Below are 24,112 nucleotides of genomic sequence, written 5' to 3'. Positions count from 1 at the left end.
TGGGGCTGCTTCTATGCTCGCCTAAAGTTGGACGGAGAGACCCCCCTGGGAGATCTCATTTTTTATTTCCCCCACACTCGCACCTACTTGGTCTCCATTATCCCCCTGTCTATCTTGATCTAGTGCTTACCCATCCAGCACTGGTCTGGTCCACATGCAGAAATCTTCGTCAAAGACTCCTAAACAAGGGGGTGCTGATATCTCTCAACACTTCACTAGGGCCACCAAAGGCACTCAACAAAGGGGACCACCCTCCCCCGTCCAAAGCTCAATGGAGACTCCGGCTAAATCGGCCCCGGCACTTTCCACCAAGGATGATATTTTGGCCCTCCGCTCTCTCATCACTGACTTTAAGGAATCCATGGAATCCAAACTAGATAATGCAGTGGTCTCCATTAAGTCAGATATCTCCTCCCTCGCCTCTAGAGCTACTAAAATGGAGTCAAGACAGGACACCTTCCAAAAAGCTTTAAACGACACGGGTAGGGACCTGGATCACGTGATTTAAGAACTCGCTGATCTTCGTACCAAAAACGAGGACCTTGAAAACTGCGAACGCAGATGTAACCTCTGTATTCGAAACATCCCGGAATCCGTTACTGCGGACAATCTAGAGCCCTATCTCTACACTCTCTTTGCCTTTTTGCTACCAGACCTCGGCGACACTCAACTTCCACTAGAAAGATCTCACTGGGCCCTACGTCCCAAACCCAGAGAGGGTGAACCCCTCCAAGATGTGATCCTGCGCTTTCTTAAATTCAAAGACAAAGAGAGGGTCCTTTTCTCTATGCGAGGCAAATCCCAAATCCTCTTCAAATCATCCACACTTCAGTTTTTTCACAATCTGGCCCCCTAACCATCGCAAAGAGAAGGGAACTTCGTGATCTCACTAAGGCTCTACGGGATAGGAATATCCGGTATCGTTGGGGGTTTCCCTTCAAGTTGATTGTGGATCTTCACGGAAAGACTGTTATTGTACGGGATCCTCGTGAGGGCAAAGACCTATTGTCACACATCGAAGAATCGGGACTCCCCCTGATTTGGATCACTCCAATTAACACCTTATTACAGTACCAAGCAGGACTCCTTCAGGATGCCCCTACTCCCCCCCCCACCCCGTTTAATTCACACCAATCCATGCAGCGGTTTTAAGACTTTTAACACCCTTGGCGCTTCAGTACCTTACCTCTGCCAACACTGCCTGAGCGTCATTTCTGATTTCTGCTATTGAACGACTATATGGGACTTCTCATACTTTTTTTTATCCTGAAGGCCCAGCTCTTGCTCCGGCTATTTACAGCCTCTATAGTGTAACACAGAATAAAAATTAGCGCTAGGAAACTGGATATTAAATTTATCACAATTTTAATAAATTGGTTTAAAAAATAGTACTGTTGCAACAGATGATTAAAACACAATATGTATGATTGAATTAGGGCATATCTTAGCACTGCAGATAATGAAAAGTTCCATAAACTTTTTATATATTGGAAGTTTTTTGCCGGTACTCAAATGAAACAGTTCATCCCCAAGAATGCTGCCACAGTCCAGGAACAGATGTAAGCGAATGGAATATTACCAACTGCTCTTGGAAGTGACCTTACGTAGCTTGGTTCAAGATGCTGCTCGGTCCAATTAGTTGCTCAGGTCCATTAGTGCAGGTATCCAATTCGCAGATGAAAGGGTTCCTATATCAGACTTCCAGGCTTTTGGTCTGAGGATGAAGAGACAGAGTCCAGCTATTCCACCGACGCGTTTCGCTGTTTCACACAGCCTTTTCAAGGTGATATACTACAGTGACTAAATGCCCTTTTTATAGCAGTGCTAATAGCCCATACATTACAGGTGTGACAAACTAAAATCACATTAAAAATACTAATATTATAATTATATCCAGTTTCCATATTTAGTGACAGACACTGAGACCATATTAGATAATCTAAATCATGATTTAATATTTATAAAGCCTTTATTTTGGAGTCGGTAGTAAAAAAGCCGGTTCCCGATCACATGATCGCGGGACCCGCTTCCTGTATATGGAACGCAACTCTGCTCCCATTCGTTTGCAGCATGGTCACGTGACCGGAACCCGGCCAAACCTCCGACGAGCCCGGCGTCTTGTTGCCAAGAGACGGACCGCAAGAAGCGACCTGTTCCGGTCACATGACCGGAAGCCGGACGCCACGTGAACAGTCACATGGGTTCCTACTATTTGTGAACATTTCCCTGTCACATGATCGTCCGGACCAATGAAAACCTAATAGGAGTTCACCTCGATATTTTTAACAATCAACTGACCGTCAGTCTCCACAATAATTGCTCACATATTATTCTTCATAAATTATAAATATAAGTATATGTATTTTATATTCACAACACAGAGTGATACATATATTTAAATTTATACTATTTCCATATATGGTAGACTATAATAATTTGTTAGTTTGGTGCCATCTTGTGGTGAAATAATATTATGGCACTCAGTTCATTCTAATTACTGGTTTGGTCATTACCCTTCATCCAGTACATAATTTTTACTGAAAAACAGATAATAAAAATATATAAATACATACATAGATCTACACATATAAAGGACTTGCAAAGTTGATAAATATACCATATATAGGGATCAATTAAAGATGAATGTATATTGTTAGAGAACAGCATTTAACTCAAGTGCTTCATTTAAACCACTTGGAAACAGTGTATTGAGCCCGAAAGTCCAAAAGATTTCCTGTCTACATAGTCTAGTAAACCTATCACCCCCCCTAGTAGTTTTAGGGATATATTCTAGTCCCGTGATACTCAAAGAGGATGGATCTTTATTGTGTCGAAGAGCAAAATGCCTGGAGACACTATGTTTAGTTACCCCGTTAATGATATTTCTTCTATGCTCCATGAACCTACGTTTTTAGCATCCTAGTCGTTCTACCTACGTATTTTAAATGGCAATCACATTGCAAAAGATACACTACCCACATGGTGTTACAATTGATGAAACTCTTAATCGAAATATTTTTCCCTTCCATAGGTAGGGGTATCGTAGTGGTTTTATTACACGTATGTGTACACGTTGTGCATCTTGTAGCCCCACACTTATAGAAGCCTTTGATATTACTTTTTAACCATGTTTTGTCTTCAACCCTTGTTTTTTCCCCGGGTCTTAATTGGCTTGGTGCCAGTATAGTTTTTAAGGATTTATTTTTTCTGAAGACAAAATCAGGTTTCAGTGGTAAAAAAACATATAGAACTGGATCACTCCTAAGCATATGAAAATTACGTTTTACTGCGGATCTAATATCGTTAGATCTAGAATTACATTTTGAAATAAAGGCCCACTCTTTATTCTCCGATTTCAATTTACTTTTATCCTTCGAACCCAATAGGGATTCTCTATCAATGTCCAATACTTCTTTCAGGGCTTGATCTAACAGATGTTGAGGATAGTCTTTACATTTAAAGGTCTTTATTAATATTTTCGCTTGCTCAGTGAAGGACTCCATAGTAGAGCAATTTCTACGTAATCGTAGTAATTGCCCTTTAGGTATATTGTTTTTCCATGCCACATGATGTGCACTTCTATAATTTAAATAGGCATTACTGCCCACATCCTTCATAAAATTGGAAGTATGGATTTGACCATCCACTATTTCGATAGTCAAATCCAAGAAGGTAAGTTTGCTAGTGCTAAAATTAGACGTGAAAACTAAATTAAAAGTGTTGGTGTTGAGATAATCAACAAAATCAGTGAAAGACGTAGAATCCCCATCCCAAATAATAAACAGATCGTCTATGTACCGACCATAGAGGACCAGGTCCGCGCCACGCCCGTCCCCCCAGAGGAGCTCCTCCTCCAACTCACCCACATATAGGTTAGCATAGCTTGGCGCGAACCTGGTCCCCATGGCCGTGCCCATAATCTGATGATAAAAGGTGTTAGAAAAAAGAAAATAATTGTGCGAGAGAATAAAAGAGATAGAGTCTAACAGGAAATTCTTGTGTCTCTCGGTGAGGTCCCCGTCCCGATCTAGAACTTTCTTTATGGCCTTAACACCAAGTCCATGTGGAATATTGGTGTACAGGCCCACAACATCAAGTGTAGCCAATAAATATGAAGGTTTCCAGGATATATCTTGAATTAATTGCAAAAAATGCATAGTATCGCGGACATGGGACCTCACCCTAGAGACACGCGGCTGCAGATGCCTATCAACATAGGCTGAAAGAAAAGATGTAAGTGAATTAACACCCGAAATAATGGGACGTCCAGGAGGTGCAGTGAGGGACTTGTGAATTTTAGGTAAGTGATAGAAGACCGGAATAGTAGGAAAAGGAGGAAATAAGAATTTAAACTCCTCCTTGGATATAACACCATCCTCTAGTGCATCTGTAAGCAGATTATGTAATTCGCTTAGATAGGAGGAAGTAGGGTCACCAGATAGGATTTGATAGAATTGATTATCATGTAATTGTCTATGGGCTTCATTTATATACTCAGCTTTGTTCAATATGACTAAATCTCCACCCTTATCTGCTTCCTTGATTACTATATTGGTGTCCTCTGTCAATCTTTTTATAGCCTGTTTTTCACATTTTGTTAAATTATTTTTTGGCTTATTTTTTGTGAAACAGATGGACCTAAAGACTTCAAGAGTTGCTTTGTAGAAAGTTTCTACTTGGCTGCTCTTGAAGCTCATCGGGAAAAAGTCTGATTTAACTCTACATGACCTTTTATCAATATCAAACAGTTTTCGAGTAGAATCCTGACAGCTATCTTTTTCTAAAAAAAAGTAATATCAAAGGCTTCTATAAGTGTGGGGCAACAAGATGTACAACGTGTACACATACGTGTAATAAAACCACTACGATACCCCTACCTATGGAAGGGAAAAATATTTTGATTAAGAGTTTCATCAATTGTAACACCATGTGGGTAGTGTATCTTTTGCAATGTGATTGCCATTTAAAATACGTAGGTAGAACGACTAGGATGCTAAAAACGAGGTTCATGGAGCATAGAAGAAATATCATTAACGGGGTAACTAAACATAGTGTCTCCAGGCATTTTGCTCTTCGACACAATAAAGATCCATCCTCTTTGAGTATCACGGGACTAGAATATATCCCTAAAACTACTAGGGGGGTGATAGGTTTACTAGACTATGTAGACAGGAAATCTTTTGGACTTTCCAGCTCAATACACTTTTTCCAAGTGGTTTAAATGAAGCACTTGAGTTAAATGCTGTTCTCTAATAATATACATTAATCTTTAATTGATCCCTATATATGGTATATTTATCTACTTTGCAAGTCCTTTATATGTGTAGATCTATGTATGTATTTATATATTTTTATTATCTGTTTTTCAGTAAAAATTATGTACTGGATGAAGGGTAATGACCAAACCAGTAATTAGAATGAACTGAATGAGTGCCATAATATTATTTCACCACAAGATGGCACCAAACTAATAAATTATTATAGTCTACCATATATGGAAATAGTATAAATTTAAATATATGTATCACTCTGTGTTGTGAATATAAAATACATATACTTATATTTATAATTTATGAAGAATAATATGGGAGCAATTATTGTGGAGACTGACAGTCAGTTGATTGTTAAAAATATCGAGGTGAACTCCTATTAGGTTTTCATTGGTCCGGACGATCATGTGACAGGGAAATGTTCACAAATAGTAGGAACCCATGTGACTGTTCACGTGGCGTCCGGCTTCCGGTCATGTGACCGGAACAGGTCGCTTCTTGCAGTCCGTCTCTTGGCAACAAGACGCTGGGCTCGTCGGAGGTTTGGCCGGGTTCCGGTCACGTGACCATGCTGCAAACGAATGGGAGCAGAGTTGCGTTCCATATACAGGAAGCGGGTCCCGCGATCATGTGATCGGGAACCGGATTTTTTACTACCGACTCCAAAATAAAGGCTTTATAAATATTAAATCATGATTTAGATTATCTAATATGGTCTCAGTGTCTGTCACTAAATATGGAAACTGGATATAATTATAATATTAGTATTTTTAATGTGATTTTAGTTTGTCACACCTGTAATGTATGGGCTATTAGCACTGCTATAAAAAGGGCATTTAGTCACTGTAGTATATCACCTTGAAAAGGCTGTGTGAAACAGCGAAACGCGTCGGTGGAATAGCTGGACTCTGTCTCTTCATCCTCAGACCAAAAGCCTGGAAGTCTGATATAGGAACCCTTTCATCTGCGAATTGGATACCTGCACTAATGGACCTGAGCAACTAATTGGACCAAGCAGCATCTTGAACCAAGCTACGTAAGGTCACTTCCAAGAGCAGTTGGTAATATTCCATTCGCTTACATCTGTTCCTGGACTGTGGCAGCATTCTTGGGGATGAACTGTTTCATTTGAGTACCGGCAAAAAACTTCCAATATATAAAGTTTATGGAACTTTTCATTATCTGCAGTGCTAAGATATGCCCTAATTCAATCATACATATTGTGTTTTAATCATCTTTTGCAACAGTACTATTTTTTAAACCAATTTATTAAAATTGCGATAAATTTGATATCCAGTTTCCTAGCGCTAATTTTTATTCTGTGTTGATCTAGTTGTGGGGCCTAACTAACCCCGGTATATTAGCAGCTTTAAGTAAAGCAGCTCATAGCTAGCGCCAAAGGCATTACTTAGTAATCCATTTCTCACGAGCCTCTATAGTATGTTTTTTTACTGTTTTAGCTTCAGGATGGCTATTCTTTATCCTCCTTCTATTAATGTTTTCCTTCACTAGGTAAACCCTTGCCATGATTTGGATTTCATGTATGCACCCCTTGCTATTTGAACCATCTGATGTTATTTGTTGTACATACCTCAGCAATATTCTCTGGAATCCGTGATATATACGTTTTCCTCATACATTAGGACTACTTCTCACACTTCTGGTACCATTATGCAGCCCGAGGCTGGTTATGCTTTTGGGTGGGACCTGCACATAATGATTTTTTTTTACACTTTTATAAAATTTTTACACAGAAGCATGCACGGATCTGACTGGTCTGTGTATGCTTCTGACTAAGGGGGTCATTCTGACCTGATTGCTTGCTGCAGCCCTGTGCTGGGCGTTCCCCCGCATGTCAGTGTGCCTGATCGTAGCACTGCAAAATTATGCCGGGCTACCATCAGGTCTGAATTAGGCTCTAATAACACATGACCCAAAAAAAGACACACAAAAAAATTTGTGGTTTTCGCCAGTATCCCCTCCACCTCCGTCACAGCAACACTCAGCTTCCATCCACCCCCCCCGCCAAAAAATAACCCACCACCCCCCACCTAAAAATGCTATAGGGCGTTTTTACTAACTGCCAATAACACAATATAAACCCCTTTACATTTAAAAAAAAAATACACAACACATTTTGGTTTTTTTTCGAAAACTTTATAAAAATATTAAACGTCAACGCCAACTCTGGTCAGGATTCATACGCTGTACCATCAGAACGAGTGCCTTTTGACAGGGACTATGCCAACAGAACAGGAATCGGGCATATCCGAGTACAGTAGAGGCAAACCCAGTGCGATTTTGCCTTGGGTGAAGAACAGTAGCAAATTTCCGAACAGTCTTGAAGGTACACAAGAAGTGCAGTCATCACAACGATCCGTAGTCCGGGACAGTGAGGTCACAAAACCGACGCTGCAGTACTAATGACCTCAATACAGTTCACTTTGAGCAAGAGCGTAGGATAAAGTCACCAGCAGATTTTTTCAACAAAACTAAAAAACCGGGTACAAAAAACGAATTATAAAATAAAAAAGCGTGTGTCGCCCAGCACAGAGGACTGTGTACTCTGCATGTCCGAGTACATGCCACTGGACGAAGTGCTAGTTTGGGGGGAGGGGCTGGGCTGTGTGGCTCCCGGCAGGAAAAAAAAAACTGTTGCGGAGGAGGGTTTACAGGTGCATGCTCCAAGGGGGTGTGGTATGGGAAGGGGCGAGGGGACAAATTTGGGTGATACCAAGGGTCAGATGGCACTATCTCACACACCAGCACCAGTGTTTGGCGCCTGCCGCATGAGGTAATCTCAAAGACTAACCGTTGGAAGATGAATTTTTGATCATCATCAGTCATCATGCGCAGCTCCGATGCGATATAATTGCCGAATTGCTGTTCCGGATCCGGGGGCCTATGCAAAACCTCCTCAGCGCGTTGAAAAAACTGCTGGGAGCCAGAGGGGTTGCTATACGGGGCAGAAGTGGTCCTCCTTGCCGTGCTCCTTGATCTTGCTGGACGCGGCTGTGGGGTTGCCACCGGCTCCGCTACCGGCTCCACTACTGGCTCCTCCGCTTCTGCCTCTTGGCCTGTGGTAGGTTCCTCCTCCAGCTCTGTGGTAGGTTCCTGCAATATAAGAAAAACAAAAATTAGGTCTATGTCAAAATTGGTGTGTGGCATACCAAACAAATGTGTGTGTACTTACCAGATCCAGACTCTCCTGGGCCTCCTCTTCTACAAGAACTGGAGACTCTGGATCCAGACCGTCCCGTGACCTTACCCGTGCTTCTTGATGAACTGAATTTGGTCATAGTACCACAGCGTCGGTCTATAGACCTCATCAGTCCCGGCTCCGGATCGCTGTGAATCCGGCACCTTCTTGTGTTCCTTCACGAAGACTGTTCGGAAATTTGCTATTTTTTTTCTTCACCCAAGTCACATCAGCCGCTGAGTTCCTGCCTCTACTGTACTCAATAAGCTGCTGATATGCCCGCTTCCGCTTGGTAGTGTTGGCATAGTCCGGGCTTCTGACACGCCACAGTCACTCATTCTGATGGTACAGGTCAATGAATCCTGACCAGAATTGGCGGTACTCGTCTGTTGACATTGCTGGTTGAAAAAAAAAATCACAATTAACCGACAAAATAATGCGTCGCCCCTGTCCCCCCAAACATTGGTGGTGTACAGTGTCCCATGTCTATGCAGCCTCCCCTGTCCCCATGTGCCTCCCAGTGGTGCAAGTCTAAAAAATGTTATTAGTGCTACTGTGTGTGCGTGCAAAAGGTGCGCAGCCCCACCCCCCAAAAAAAAGGGTGTTGCCAAATGCCACAAGGGGGAAAAGGCAATTAAATGGGGGTGTGATACACATATGGAGGGGCCAGATACACATAAGAACCCAATAGTGCCAGATACATAAATGCCCCCAGTGCCAGGTACACAAATGCTCCCCATTGCCAGGTACATTTCCCCCAGTGCCAGAAACAGCAGCCAGAGTCCCCATTTTACAAATCATGGCAGGCAAGTGTCCCCCTTTCTACACATTATGGCAGGCAAGTGTCCCCCTTTTTACATTGCCCTACAGTGCCAGATATGCCCCCCCTAGCGCCAGATACATTGCCCTACAGTGCCAGATATGTCCCCCCCAGCGCCAGATACATTGCCCCACAGTGCCATATATGCCCCCCCAGCACCAAATACATAGCTCCACAGTGCCATATATTTCCCCCCCAGCGCCAGATACATTGCCCCACAGTGCCAGATATGTCCCCCCCAGCGGCAGATACATTGCCCTACAGTGCCAGATATGTCCTACCCCTGCATCAGATACATTGCCCCACAGTGCCAGATATGTCCCCCCCAGCGGCAGATACATTGCCCCACAGTGCCAGATATGTCCCCCCCAGCGCCAGATACATTACCCCACAGTGCCAGATATGTCCCCCCCAGCGGCAGATACATTGCCCTACAGTGCCAGATATGCCCCACCCCTGCGTCAGATACATTGCCCCACAGTGCCAGATATGTCCCCCCCAGCGCCAGATACATTGCCCTACAGTGCCAGATATGTCCCCCCCCAGCGGCAGATACATTGCCCCACAGTGCCAGATATGTCCCCCCCAGCGCCAGATACATTGCCCCACAGTGCCAGATATGCCCCCTGCCCAGCGCCAGATACATTGCCCCACAGTGCCAGATATGCCCCACCCCTAGCACCAGATACATTGCCCCACAGTGCCAGATATGCCCCACCCCCAGCACCAGATACATTGCCCCACAGTGCCAGATATGCCCCCCCAGCGCCAGATACATCGCCCCACAGTGCCAGATATGTCCCCCCCCAGCGCCAGGTACATTGCCCCACATTGCCAGATATGCCCCCCCAGCGCCAGATACATCGCCCCACAGTGCCAGATATGCCCCACCCCAGCGCCAGATACATTGCCCCACAGTGCCAGATATGTCCCCCCACGGTGCCAGATATATTGCCCCACGGTGCCAGATATGTTCCACTACGGTGCCACCCAGTGCAGATACGGTGCCCCCCAGTGCTGCCCCCTAACCCCGCTGTTGATATACTTACCGTTTCCAAGGATGGTTTTCTCCTCCACGTGCTGCTGCTGCTTCTTCCTCCTCCGCGCAGTGAAGAAAATGGACCCGGCGGGGAGTGGCTGGATGACGCAGATCGGCATCACAAGCTACTAGAAACACTTGCGATATGAACTAGATAGTACACCGATCTAGCAAGGATTGACTTGCCTGCACAGTCTATCTTTTCTTGCGATGCCAACCTGGCGGGACCGCGCATCGGGATCGAATCAGGATTGCAAAGTGACTTTCACCTTGCGATCTGCACTAACTTTTCTTGCGATTTTGACTATATAGTCAAAATCGAAAGAAAATATCTCACCGTGTGTACACACCCTAACTCTCTCGTAAAGCTGGTGATGAAGATAGGGTTATTGGAGGTCATTCCGAGTTGTTCGCTCATTGCCAATTTTCGCTACGCTGCGAATAGGTGGAAAATGCGCATGCGCATGGTACGCAGAGCGCATGCGCTTAGGGATAAGAGCAGAGAAGTGAGCCAGTGGAGAAGTGGTCCATGGCAACCAATCAGCACTGAAGTAACATCTATAATTTGCATACTATAAAATGATTCAGAGCTGCTGATTGGTTGGTGGGTAAATTTCTCCACTCTTATCACTGCTTAGTAAATGTATCCCTTAGTCATTCTACTAAGAACTTAGTAGATTTACTCACGAGCGAACGACGTTTTTTCCACGCTGAAGTGATCATAGTGTGATTGACAGGAAGTGGGTGTTTCTGGGCGGCAACTCAGCGTTTTCACAGCGTTTGCGGAAAAACGCAGTCGTGCCAGGGAAAAACGCGGGAGTGGCTGGAGAAACGGGGGAGTGGCTGGCCGAATGCAGGGCGTATTTGTGACGTCAAACCAGGAACGAAACTGACTGAACTGATCGCGAGTAGGTCTGGAGCTACTCAGAAACTGCTAAGAAATATGTAGTAGCAGTTCTGCTAATCTTTGGTTTGCTATTCTGCTAAACTAAGATACACTCCCAGAGGGTGGCGGCCTAGCGTGTGCAATGCTGCTAAAAGCAGCTAGCGAGCGAACAACTTGGAATCATCCCCATTGTCTATAATGACTGATCTGTGATTCAGTTTAATATCTTTATAGATATAAATTCTGACCTATCAGATTCTTCTCACAAAGCAGTAAATGTAAATAGAGTTTTTAGAACATGCAGTTGTAGCTGCTGTCATAAGAGTGTTACAATATCTGAGGTGAGAAATGTATTGTTATATTGTATCAAAACCTGCTGGCAGCGTGATTAAATGGCTTTGCTAACAAGTCATAAAAATGTAGCAAAATCTGAAGGGGAAAGTATATTGTTATAATGTATCAATGTCTCCTGCTGGCAGTGGTTGAATGTCTGTGCTGCCTCTAATGTAGTGACACAGCTGTTCAGATATATATACGAGCTGAAGGAATTATGTATTTTCCCTTTTATGATTGAGAGATCTATTTATATAATCATATTGCAATACCTAAGGTGCAGAGTACATTATTACAAGGTATCGAGGTCTCCTGCTAGCAGTGTAATAAGGTAGCTGTGTTATCACTGGTGCACAGACATGGCTGTTCAGATATACATGTAAACTGAACAGATTGCGTGTTTTAAGTTGCTGTTCACATCAAGTGTATCATTACGGACCATTTTCATTCATATGTAGTAGCTTTAATAGTGCCCTGTCAGCTGCCAATAAATAACTGGGGCGATTTCTGACCTAAAATCCACAACATAAATAGGTATTGAGTATATATATATATATATATATATATATATATATATAACTCTTCAGAGAAGTGAATAGGTACTGAGCATGGGCTTTGCTACATACATGCATTTGTTCTATCGATGGCACTACTATCTCCTCTATCCCCCAAGAGCGCTGTCTTGGAGTAATCCTTGACTCCTCCCTCTTCTTCAAACCACACATTCAGCACCTCTCACAAACCTGCCGTTTTCATCTAAAAAATATTTCCAGGATCAGACCCTTTCTGACCCAGGATGCTACTAAGACTCTTATCCACTCACTGGTCATCTCCAGACTGGACTACTGTAATCTCCTCCTGACTGGCATTCCTGACAAATACCTCTCTCCACTCCAATCTATCCTCAATGCTGCTGCCCGGCTCATTTTCCTCACCAAACGCATTATGTCCACCTCTCCTCTCTTACTAGACCTTCACTGGCTCCCCTTCCCTTTCAGAATCCATTTCAAGCTTCTCACACTCACTTACAAAGCCCTCTCCCACTCTTCTCCCATCTACATCTCTGACCTTATCTCCCTTTACACTCCCACCCGTCCTCTTCGCTCTGCACGCCGACTCTCCTGCCTACTGATTACTTCCTCCTACTCCTACCTCCAAGATTTCTCACGTGCTGCACCACTTCTCTGGAATTCCCTACCTCTCCCCCTCAGACTCTCCACCTCTCTATAGAACTTCAAACGGGCTCTCAAGATCCACTTCTTCACCAAACCCAGCCAAATCTCATCCTAACCCTCTGTTCCACGCTCTTTATGTACCCCATCTGTGTCACCCCTGTCTGTCTACCCCTCCCCTTTAGAATGTAAGCTCTCACGAGCAGGGCCCTCTTCCCTCATGTGCTTATCCTTTTCTTACTTTAATAATCCTCAACTGCATCAACTCCAGCAGTCTTCTCCCACCTGATGCTTATTCCAGTGTCATCTGCTGATGTAACTATGTTTATTTACCCTGTACTTGTCCTATACTGTCATCAACTGTAAGTTGCTGTTTTCCTGTTTGATTATTTGTTTATGTACTCTGTAATTGGGCGCTGCGGAACCCTTGTGGCGCCATATAAATAAACGATAATAATAATAATAATAATAATAATAATATTATACACATTTAATCTAACCCTCTCGGGAATATGTGTGTATATTATGATTACTGCATGGACATGAGCATAATGGCGGACACCATGTGCGCAGGAGCACCTGACGCACGTTTCGCAAATGCTTCTTCTGAGGCTGACCAGATTGCCCCCAGGATCCGGAATTTATACTGATCTATACTTTCCTACCACCAATCACCACCGTTCTTCATCATGACGTCTAATCTGGACTATTTTCCTATGCAGTATCTCCCTTGGTCACCTGACCCGTGTGTCTACAGAGTTCTCAGGCATTCAAATCGATTGCCAAATCTCCGTTCGTGTTTTATATTACATCAAGTGGGACTTGTGATATATACTATAAAGTGAAAATCATATAGACATGTTCCTATGTTGCTTTTATATATATATATATATATATATATATATATATGTCGTGTAGGACCGGCACTCACCTCTCATAGAAACTTTGCTCCGGTGCCCTCTGAAAATAGTCAATAATCCAGGTATCCCATATACACAGCGGCACTCAGAGACTCATAGTAAGTGAAAAAATGTGCAAAATTTTGCACATTTTTTCACTTACTATGAGTCTCTGAGTGCCGCTGTGTATATGGGATACCTGGATTATATATATATATATATATATATACACATACACACACACACACACACACTGCTCAAAAAAATAAAGGAAACACTAAAATAACACATCCTAGATCTGAATAAATGAAATATTCTTATTAAATACTTTGTTCTTTACATAGTTGAATGTGCTGACAACAAAATCACACAAAAATTATCAATGGAAATAAAATTTATTAACCCATGGAGGTCTGGATTTGGAGTCACACTCAAAATTAAAGTGGAAAAACATACTACAGGCTGATCCAACTTTGATGTAATGTCCTTAAAACAAGTCAAAATGAGGCTCAGTAGTGTGTGTGGCCTCCACGTACCTGTATGACCTCCCTACAACGCCTGGGCATGCTCCTTATGAGGTGGCGGATGGTCTCCTGAGGGATCTCCTCCCAGACCTGGACTAAAGCATCCGCCAATTCCTGGACAGTCTGTGGTGCAACGTGGCGTTGTTGGATGGAGCAAGACATGATGTCCCAATTGGATTCAGGTCTGGGGAACGGGCGGGCCAGTCCATACCATCAATGCCTTCGTCTTGCAGGAACTGCTGACACACTCCAGCCACATGAGGTCTAGCATTGTCTTGCATTAGGAGGAACCCAGGGCCAACCGCACCAGCATATGGTCTCACAAGGGGTCTGAGGATCTCATCTCGGTACCTAATGGCAGTCAGGCTACCTGTGGAGAGCACATGGAGGGCTGTGCGGCCCCCCAAAGAAATGCCACCCCACACCATTACTGACCCACTGCCAAACCGGTCATGCTGGAGGATGTTGCAGGCAGCAGAACGTTCTCCTTGGCGTCTCCAGACTCAGTCATGTCTGTCACATGTGCTCATTGAGAACCTGCTTTCATCTGTGAAGAGCACAGGGCGTCAGTGGCGAATTTGCCAATCTTGGTGTTCTCTGGCAAATGCCAAACGTCCTGCACGGTGTTGGGCTGTAAGCACAACCCCCACCTGTGGATGTTGGGCCCTCATACCACCCTCATGGAGTCTGTTTCTGATCGTTTGAGTAGACACATGCACATTTGTGGCTTGCTGGAGGTCATTTTGCAGGGCTCTGGCAGTGCTCCTCCTGTTCCTCCTTGCACAAAGGCGGAGGTAGCGGTCCTGCTGCTGGGTTGTTGCCCTCCTACGGCCTCCTCCATGTCTCCTGATGTACAGGCCTGTCTCCTGGTAGCACCTCCATGCTCTGGACACTACGCTGACAGACACAGCAAACCTTCTTGCCACAGCTCGCATTGATGTGCCATCCTGGATGAGCTGCACTACCTGATCCACTTGTGTGGGTTGTAGACTCCGTCTCATGCTACCACTAGAGTGAAATCACTGCCAGCTTTCAAAAGTGACCAAAACATCAGCCAGAAAGCATAGGAGCTTAGAAGTGGTCTGTGGTCACCACCTGCAGAACAACACCTTTATTGGGGGTGTCTTGCTAATTGCCTATAATTTCCACCTGTTGTCTATTCTATTTGCACAACAGCATGTGAAATTGACTGTCAATCAGTGTTGCTTCCTAAGTGGCCAGTTTGATTTCACAGAAGTGTGATTGACTTGGAGTTACATTGTGTTGTTTAAGTGTTCCCTTTATTTTTTTGAGCAGTGTATATATATATATATATATATATATATATATATATATGACACTGTACTACTGGGGCATATGTGTATCTGGAACTATGGGGGTATATGTGTATCTGGCACTTTGGGGGCAAATGTGTATCTGGCACTGTGGGGACATATGTGTATCTGGTACTGTGGGGGCATATGTATATCTGGCACTGAGGGCATATGTATATCTGGCACTGCTGTGGGCATATGTATATATAGCACTGTGGGGGCATATGTTTATCTGGCACTGTGGGAACACATGTGTATCTGAAACTGTGGGGGAATATGTGTATCTTGCACTGTGGGAGTATATGTGTATCTGGACTGTGGAGGCATATGTATATCTTGCACTGTGAGGGCATAATTGTAACGGGGACTGGGGGCATATGTGTATCTTGCATGGGGGCATATTTGTATTTGGAACTGTGGGTACATATGTGTATTTGGCACTGTTGTGGCATATGTATTTCTGGCAATGTGGGGCATATGTGTATCTGGCACTGAAGGCATATGTCTATCTGGCAATACTGGGGTCATATTTGTATTTGGCACTGTGGAGGCATATGAGGACACAAGTATATCTATCTCTGTGGGGGTATATGTATATCTGGCACTTCTTGGGTCATATGTGTATCTGTCACTGTGGTGTCATACTGTATGTGTAACTTGCACAGTGGGGGCATATGTGTATATTTCACTGTGGGGGCATATATATATATATATATATATATATATATATATGGTACTGTGCTACTGTGGGCTTATGTGTATCTGGAACTGTGGGGGTATATGTGTATCTGTCACTTTGGGGGCATTTTGTGTATCTGGCACTGTGGGGACATATGTGTATCTGGTAGTGTGGGGGCATATGTATATCTGGCACTGGGGGCATATGTATGTCTGGCACTGCTGGGGGCATGTGTATCTGGCACTGTTGGGGCATATGGTTATCTGGCAATGTGGGGTCATTTGTGTATGTGGCACTGCTGGGGGCATATGTGTATATAGCACTGTGGGGGCATATGGTTATCTGGCACTGTGGGGACATATGTGTATCTGGCACTGAGGGGACATATGTATATCTGGCACTGTGGGGGCATATGTATATCTGCCACTGTGTGGCCATGTGTGTATTTGGCACTGTGGGGGCATATGTGTATTTGGTACTGTTGGAGCATATGTTTATCTTGCACTGTGAGGGTATATGTGTTTCTAGCACTATTAGGGCATATGTATATATTGCACTGTGGGAGCATATGTGTATCTTTGATTTGGGGCATATGTATATATGTATATATGCATATGTATATAGCATGTGTGTATTTGGCACTGCTGAGGACATATGTGTATCTGGCACTAAAAGCATATGTCTATCTGGCACTGTGGGGGCATATGTGGACACAAGTATATATGGCACTGTGGGGGCATGTGTGTATCTGGCACTACTGGGGGGCATATGTGTATCTGGCACTGTGGAGGCATGTGTTTATCTGGCAATGTAGGGCACATGTGTATCTTGCACTGTGGGGGCATATGTGTATCTGGTACTGTGGGAACACATTTGTATCCGGCACTGTGGGGGTACATGTATATCAGGCACTGTGGGGGTATATGTGTATTTGGCACTGTGGAGGCATATGTTTATCTTGCACTGTCAGTGTATATGTATATCTGGGACTGTGGTGACATGTATATGTTGCACTGTTGGGGCATATGTGTTACTGGAATTGGGGGCATATGTGTATCTTGCACAGGGGGCATTTATTTATCTGGAACTGTGGGTATATATGTATTTTTGGCACTTTGGGGGCATATGTGTATCTGGCACTGAAGGCATACTGTATGTCTATCTGGCACTACTGGCCTCATATTTGTATTTGGCACTGTGGGGGCATATGAGGACACAAGTACATCTGTCTCTGTGGGGGTATATGTGTATCTGGCACCACTTGGGTCATATGTGTATCTGACACTGTGGTGTCATATGTGTATCTGGCACTGTGGCGGCATATGTGTTTATTTCACTGTGTGGGCATATATATATATATATATATAGCTGGCATTGTGCTACTGGGGGCTTATGTGTATCTGGAACTGTGGGGGTACATGTGTATCTGGCACTTTTGGGGCATATGTGTATCTGGCACTGTAGGGACATATTTGTATCTGGTACTGTGGGGGTATATGTGTATCTGGCACTTTGGGGGCAAATGTGTATCTGGCACTGTGGGGACATATGTGTATCTGGTACTGTAGGGGAATGTGTATATCTGGCACTGGGGGCATATGTATATCTGGCACTGTTGGGGGCATATATGTATCTGGCACTGTGGGGGCATATGGTTATCTGGCACTGTGGGGACAATTGTGTATATGGCACTGCTGGGGGCATATTTGTATATAGCAATGTAGGAGCATATGGTTATCTGGCACTGTGGGGACATATGTGTATCTGGCACTGTGGGGACATATGTATATCTGCCACTGTGTTTTCATATGTGTATTTGGCACTGTGGGGAAATATGTGTTTTTGGCACTGTGGGAGCATATGTGTATCTTTCACTGAGAGGGCATACGTGTATCTGTCTCTGTGGGGGTATATGGATTTTTGGGGGCATATGTGTTTCTGGCACTGTGGGGACATATGTGTTTCTGGTACTGTGAAGAATATGTATATCTGGCACTGGGGCATATGTATATCTGGCACTGCTGGGGGCATATGGTTATCTGGCACTCTGGGACCATATGTGTATCTGGCACTGTGGAGGCATATGTGTTTCTGGCACAGTGGGGGCATATGTATATCTGAACCTGTGGAAATATATGTGTATCTGGCACTGTGGGAGCATATGTGTATCTGGTACTGTGGGGGCATATGTGTATCTGGCACTGTGGAGGCATATGTGTAGCTGGCACTGTGGGGGCATATGTGTATCTGCCACTGTGGGGCATATATGTATCTGGCACAGTGGGGCATATATGTATCTGGCACTGTGGGGGCATATATGTATCTGGCACTGTGGGTTCATATGTGTATCTGACACTGTAGGAATATATTTGTATCTGGCACTGTGGGGAAATATGTGTATCTTGTTCTGTGGTGGCATATGTGTATCTGATACTGTGGGGGCATATGTTTATCTAGCACTGTGGGGGGGCATACATGTATCTGGCACTGCATATTGGGGTAAAATTGTATGGCCACACTTCTTTCTTTTGAGACCACACCCATTTTTGTGACACGCGCCTTTGGCACGTGCTGTCCCTTTAAAAAGGTTATCCCATCAAAGGGTGCCAAAAATTATATATGCTGTCAAAGTCAAAAAAATTACATAAAGAGAACATACAAACTACACACATTTAAGTCGCTATACTTGCAAATACGTGCAGCGAGCACAGCAATATATGGTAACACACGCATTTACACGGACATGCCACAGAGATGAATTCGACACTTATTTCATACAGTACATAATTATAATAATATCAAGCGCCAGACCTCATGATGATTTAGAATTATATATATTGAAGTAATGGCATGAATGTGTATTATTTGAACGAAACCAGATACACCGGTCATATTTACTATTAAAACAACCAGCTTAATGTGTAGATTAATTTGATACTTGTTATTAAGTTGCAGGACATTGCAGCGGATAGTTATGATTACATGTATAAAAGCTAAAATCACTTTTTGTTAGAACAATGGACAGGAAGCTCAGGCCAGCCCCTTTGGATGTCTTCAAGGCTGAACCTGATCAGCATATGCAAAGAAACTGGTGAATCATAGTGAACCCCTCCCCAAGAAACTAGATAACATATTGATTACACTGGAGCTCAGTGTGACTTGCTTTTTGGTCTCAGACGATGATGGAGGAGTTGCTAGCAGATCAGTTCTGCTATCAACAGTGTATTGTTGTATTGGCCAGCGTGGGCGCGAGAGAGTGGAAGGCGCTCAGGTATACTTCCACCGTCTACTTATATTGAGTATTTTGGTGTTTGTGGGAAAAGGCCCACAATTATGGGAGCCAGTTGCTCAAGTCAGGGACGTTTTGTAACCAGGGTTCTGGTTGAAGAGCCGCGGCCCAGGGGGTCAGCGAAGTTTAAAGGAAAAAGTATTATGTGTGGGAAATATGGTCCATACGCTGAAGACTTTTTGTCTGAATGGGAATGTATGACTGACAAAGATAGGGTACCATTCCCTAAAGTGGGCAGCTTTGAACCAAAGGTATTGCAGAACTTAAGGTTAAGAATATGTCTGATAAAATCCCGAAAACAAAGGGTCAGACATACAAATTGTTTAAACCTGTGACAGCAAGAGGGGTTGGTGAGTTTGATCCTAAGGTATTGCAGGTGGTATGTCTAACCAAAAGTCATATAAAACTCATATAAGACAAGAATGGGAATATAAGAACTGTTTGAACTTGTAGCAACAATAAATAAGTTGGGAAAAAAAAAGAGAATGCAAGTACACCGCCTTATGTAGATGTGGAAGCAGTTACGGCCAGCATACAAACTATAGAAAATAATAAAAATATTAAAAATATGACTGTAACCTATATATGTACTAATGAATGTTGAAGTTTTATTTAGGAGGAGAAGGTGACCTGATTGTTTTCAGCCATTTCTCCTGTACCCAGAGGAGTATCCAACCGGTAAAAGAAGAGCAGTAGCCTGTGGGGGAAGTGGCTGAGACCAGTGGAACAGGTAAGTATGGTATCATTCGTGTACATATATAGTAAAATCAAAAAATTAAACAAAAAAAATCAAGAAAGTAACGTCAGAAATGGAGAAAAAAAAACCTGTCCGCACATTAGTATTTGCCAGTAGGAAAGTGGACAGAGACAAGGTAACCCCCGGGTATTTCTTTCAGTTACCATATAAGAAGTATTTGTTCCTAGTAATGCCCCTAGTAAAGATGAGCTCAGAAATGTTTGATGGACCATGTACAGACCCTTAATACGGGATGAGAAGGATTGAATGAATACTTTGCATGACCTAGAAGCTTGTTAAAAAAATGTTTTTTTGTTTTTGTCTCTTGCAGAAATAGAAAACTCTCCATCTGGATAAGACCACTGGTAAACACTAATTCGGCAAATTGGAGGTGGCTGTCTTTGTGCTAATGGACGGGCTCAATAAGGCATTGAGGGTCAGGGTGCAGACTTCTTTGCAAAATTGGAAAGGGGTCAAAGTAGCTAATTTTAGATAGTGTGCTATTAAACATCACAAGAATAGTGTTAGGTGCAGAGACCAACAGGTGGAGAGGTTGAGGACGGTAAGTATACTGGCACATACAGGAAAGACCCATCAGTCCAAACCCCAGATCCCTAATGGTCAATAATATGTTACACTTGTAGGAAGGAAGGGCATTTTGCCAGAGATTGTAGAAGTAGTAGGACACATAGTCAATATAGATCCCCTAGACAGAAAACACAAGCCACATTATTAAACACATAGACGGGATCAAGGGACATATAGTAAGGAATCACGATACAGTATAGAAAAACACAGATTCGGTTAATGGGAAGAACGGAATAAATGCAACTTTATCCTTTTGACAGAACTTACTGGGGTTAGGAGGAGGTCTCTAAGCTTCTGCTTCTCTCTCTAGCAGAAGTGACCTCTAAGTAACTTAACAGGAGTTTTGTTAGAGATGGTATACATATTGAGTGCTCCCGCCCAGGAAGCACAAAGTATGTTGGATACCCACGAAGACTAATGTTGCATTTCACTATTCTAGATGCATGTCCATCACAGGTAGAGGAAATTATCTCACAGATACCGGGTTCCTTATGAACTTAGAATGGACAGGACACTGGATTGATGACTGGGATAGTCCCAGTAGAGATAAGAAACATGGGACAATTTTTTTTAAGGGAGTAGACCAAGTAGAGATTCACTTCCCCGTAGTGCCCAATCCAGTTGTCAAATTTTTATAAAATCTTCTCCACCTCTACAAACTCATCTGTCACCAACCTCCATTCTGTTTCTCTACAGTTTTCCTCTTCATCTTTTGCGTTCACACAGGGTGGTACAATACATGGACCCAAGTACAGTTCAAATTCCACATGCCTAGGTCCTTCAGAGTTCTGCCCAAACCCAGTATATCTCAACAGCACGATAACACCAGTATTACTGCAGTGTGCCTTGTCATGCACAAAGGGTGGAGAATGGGAATACTGGTGAAGGGAAATTTTGTATAGACACTGATATGCCTGTTGATGAATGACAAACCTGACATTTTCTTTTTCATTTTCTTCTTCCTTCTCTCCTCTAGAGATGTTTCTTTTTTTTTTTTTTTTTTTGGAGTTATGCTCATGGTACTCTACACTGCAAACACATGATAGTTAAATTAAGATACAAAAAATTGTGTTCCCTGTAGGAAGAGGCAGTCTGGAGGACAAAGGGGTATGGCCAGGAGTCCTCAGGACTGTGGGCAGGTGGACACGGTAAGCCAGTACCCCCCAGAGCATACCTTCCAAGTCTAGCTGAGGTGGCACACGGTCTGACTCATCTAGGCAAAGAGGGTAGGTGCAGGCTGATGAGAGCCTACTGGTGTGCGCCAGGATTCTATTCTCATGCAGGTAAAGAGAGCAATGACCTGTCTTACTTGCTTGAGGAAGAATATTGGTAAAGCAATACCAACAGAGCCATCCCATATCCCTCCTGCAGACGGTTCTTTTCAGGAAATACAAATCGACTTCGTACAGTCAACACCCTTAAGGAATTATTGTTATGTATTGGTGTGCACTGATGTTTTCTCAAACTGGGTAGAGGCAGTTTCCTGCCACAACGGATGCTGCTGTGTTTACCGCAAAGAAAAATTGCGCAGAAATTTGTCTGTAAATAATGTTACCCCTAGAAGTAGGAGCAAAGCTTGAAATTGTACTATTGTGATCATAGATACTGCCACTAGTATTATGTAGCTTCGGAACCACTCCCAGATCTTCGCTCGACGAATCACCCTCTTCGAAATTTGTTTTTGTTTTTGTTTTGGTATTTGTGTCTTTTTGGGGTTGTTTTTGGAAGACAACCTCATGTCATGATTGATCCGCACAATGATCAGAAATACACCAATGACGTGACAGTACAGTACCTTGTTGAGATGAGCCAGCATTTGAGAACTTGACAAAAGAACTTGAAACTGTTGATTGCTGGTATGCCAAATGCTAACTGTCTTGATTATGAACCAAGAGACTGTGTGATTGTCCTTACGCTCAGGTTGCCTAATAGACAGGTGGGATGCACCATACCAAGATTTGATGACAGCACTAAAGGTCGCCGAAAGAGAGACTTGGGTCCACTCGTCCCACTGCAAGAAGGTCGCTGACCCGGAGAGAACTCATGACAAAGTAGTTTATTGCTCACATTCATCGAGTTTGTGAACTGTGTGTTCGAAGTGAACTGTGTGTTCAAAGAGCAAGGTGGAGAGCAAAGTGAACTGTGTGTTCCAAGTGAACTGTGCATTCAAAGAGCAAGGCAAAGAGAACCTCGTATCACCAGTGACTCTGTTCCGTGAAGACTGAGAGGCGGAACTGTTGAACACTACCTGAGCGTACTAAAGGATTGCAGAAAGACCAGTTATTGTAATTGATTTGTTATGAACAAGAGTTGTTTTGTTCTATTTCTCTTTTCTCTCTTTCCCGCTGACAAACATTTTCTTTCAGGATATTCTATTTTTGCGAGGTTTTTTTATGAGGAGTCGAGTGTGGGACTGGAACTGGTTCTGTAGGAAGGAGTGATCTCCTTATAGGATCCCAGGATTAGCCGATTAGTTTATTAAAATCAGAGAAAAAGCAAAGGTCTAGTAGTTATGGAGTTCAGAGGTAATCAGGAACAGTCAGACAATGGCTATTCACACAGAGCCAGCCCTAACCAATATGATGCCCTAGGCAATATTTTGGCTGGTGCCCCCTAGCACCGCCGCTAGTTCTGCAGGAGATGCCTGGCATGAGTCAGCTGGCAGCTCTGCTAACATCGGGCGCCTTTTGTTTATGAAAATGCATCATATTTGCATTACTATGTGGCTAGAATGCGCAAGCAGCATCTGCTGATTAAAATGATATACAGCATGCCTATATTATGTGTGCGACTGCGGCTATATCTGCATATGAAATGCTACATTACAGTGATTTCCAGGACTACACTACAATGTAGCATTTCGGATGCAGATAAAGCCGCAGTCACACACAGAATATAGGCATGCCGCATATCATTTTAATCAGCAGAAGCTGCTGGTGCCCCTAAGCATACCAAATGCCCTAGGCGTTTGCCTAGTTTGCCTATGCCTAAGGCCGACTCTGTATTCACACATTGCAGATAAAGAGCTCACTAACATATGTGGAAGAAAGGTATATGAGTAGCTCTCCCCGAACTACGAATGGTTTATGTTATTTATGTTATTTGTTCAATGATGAAACAGACCTAGCATACGTTCCAGAAATGGAAACAATGTTCAGAAAATTATAGGAATATGTAGATCATAAAAATTTTATATGTCACTGTCACGATTTATTTGTGTCTTTTTCATCTAGCCAGCACAACCTCAATCGAATCCAAACATCAGTGTACAAAGACGTAGGTACATGTATGTGTGAAATGTTCGTCGCAAATCAGACATTATAGGCCAAAGCAATGTCCCAGCATACTCTATAGGTTACAAAAAC

This window comes from Pseudophryne corroboree, unplaced genomic scaffold, assembly GCF_028390025.1.
Source record: "Pseudophryne corroboree isolate aPseCor3 unplaced genomic scaffold, aPseCor3.hap2 scaffold_361, whole genome shotgun sequence".
Taxonomy (NCBI): Eukaryota; Metazoa; Chordata; class Amphibia; order Anura; family Myobatrachidae; genus Pseudophryne; species Pseudophryne corroboree.
This window is presented reverse-complemented; position numbering follows the sequence as displayed.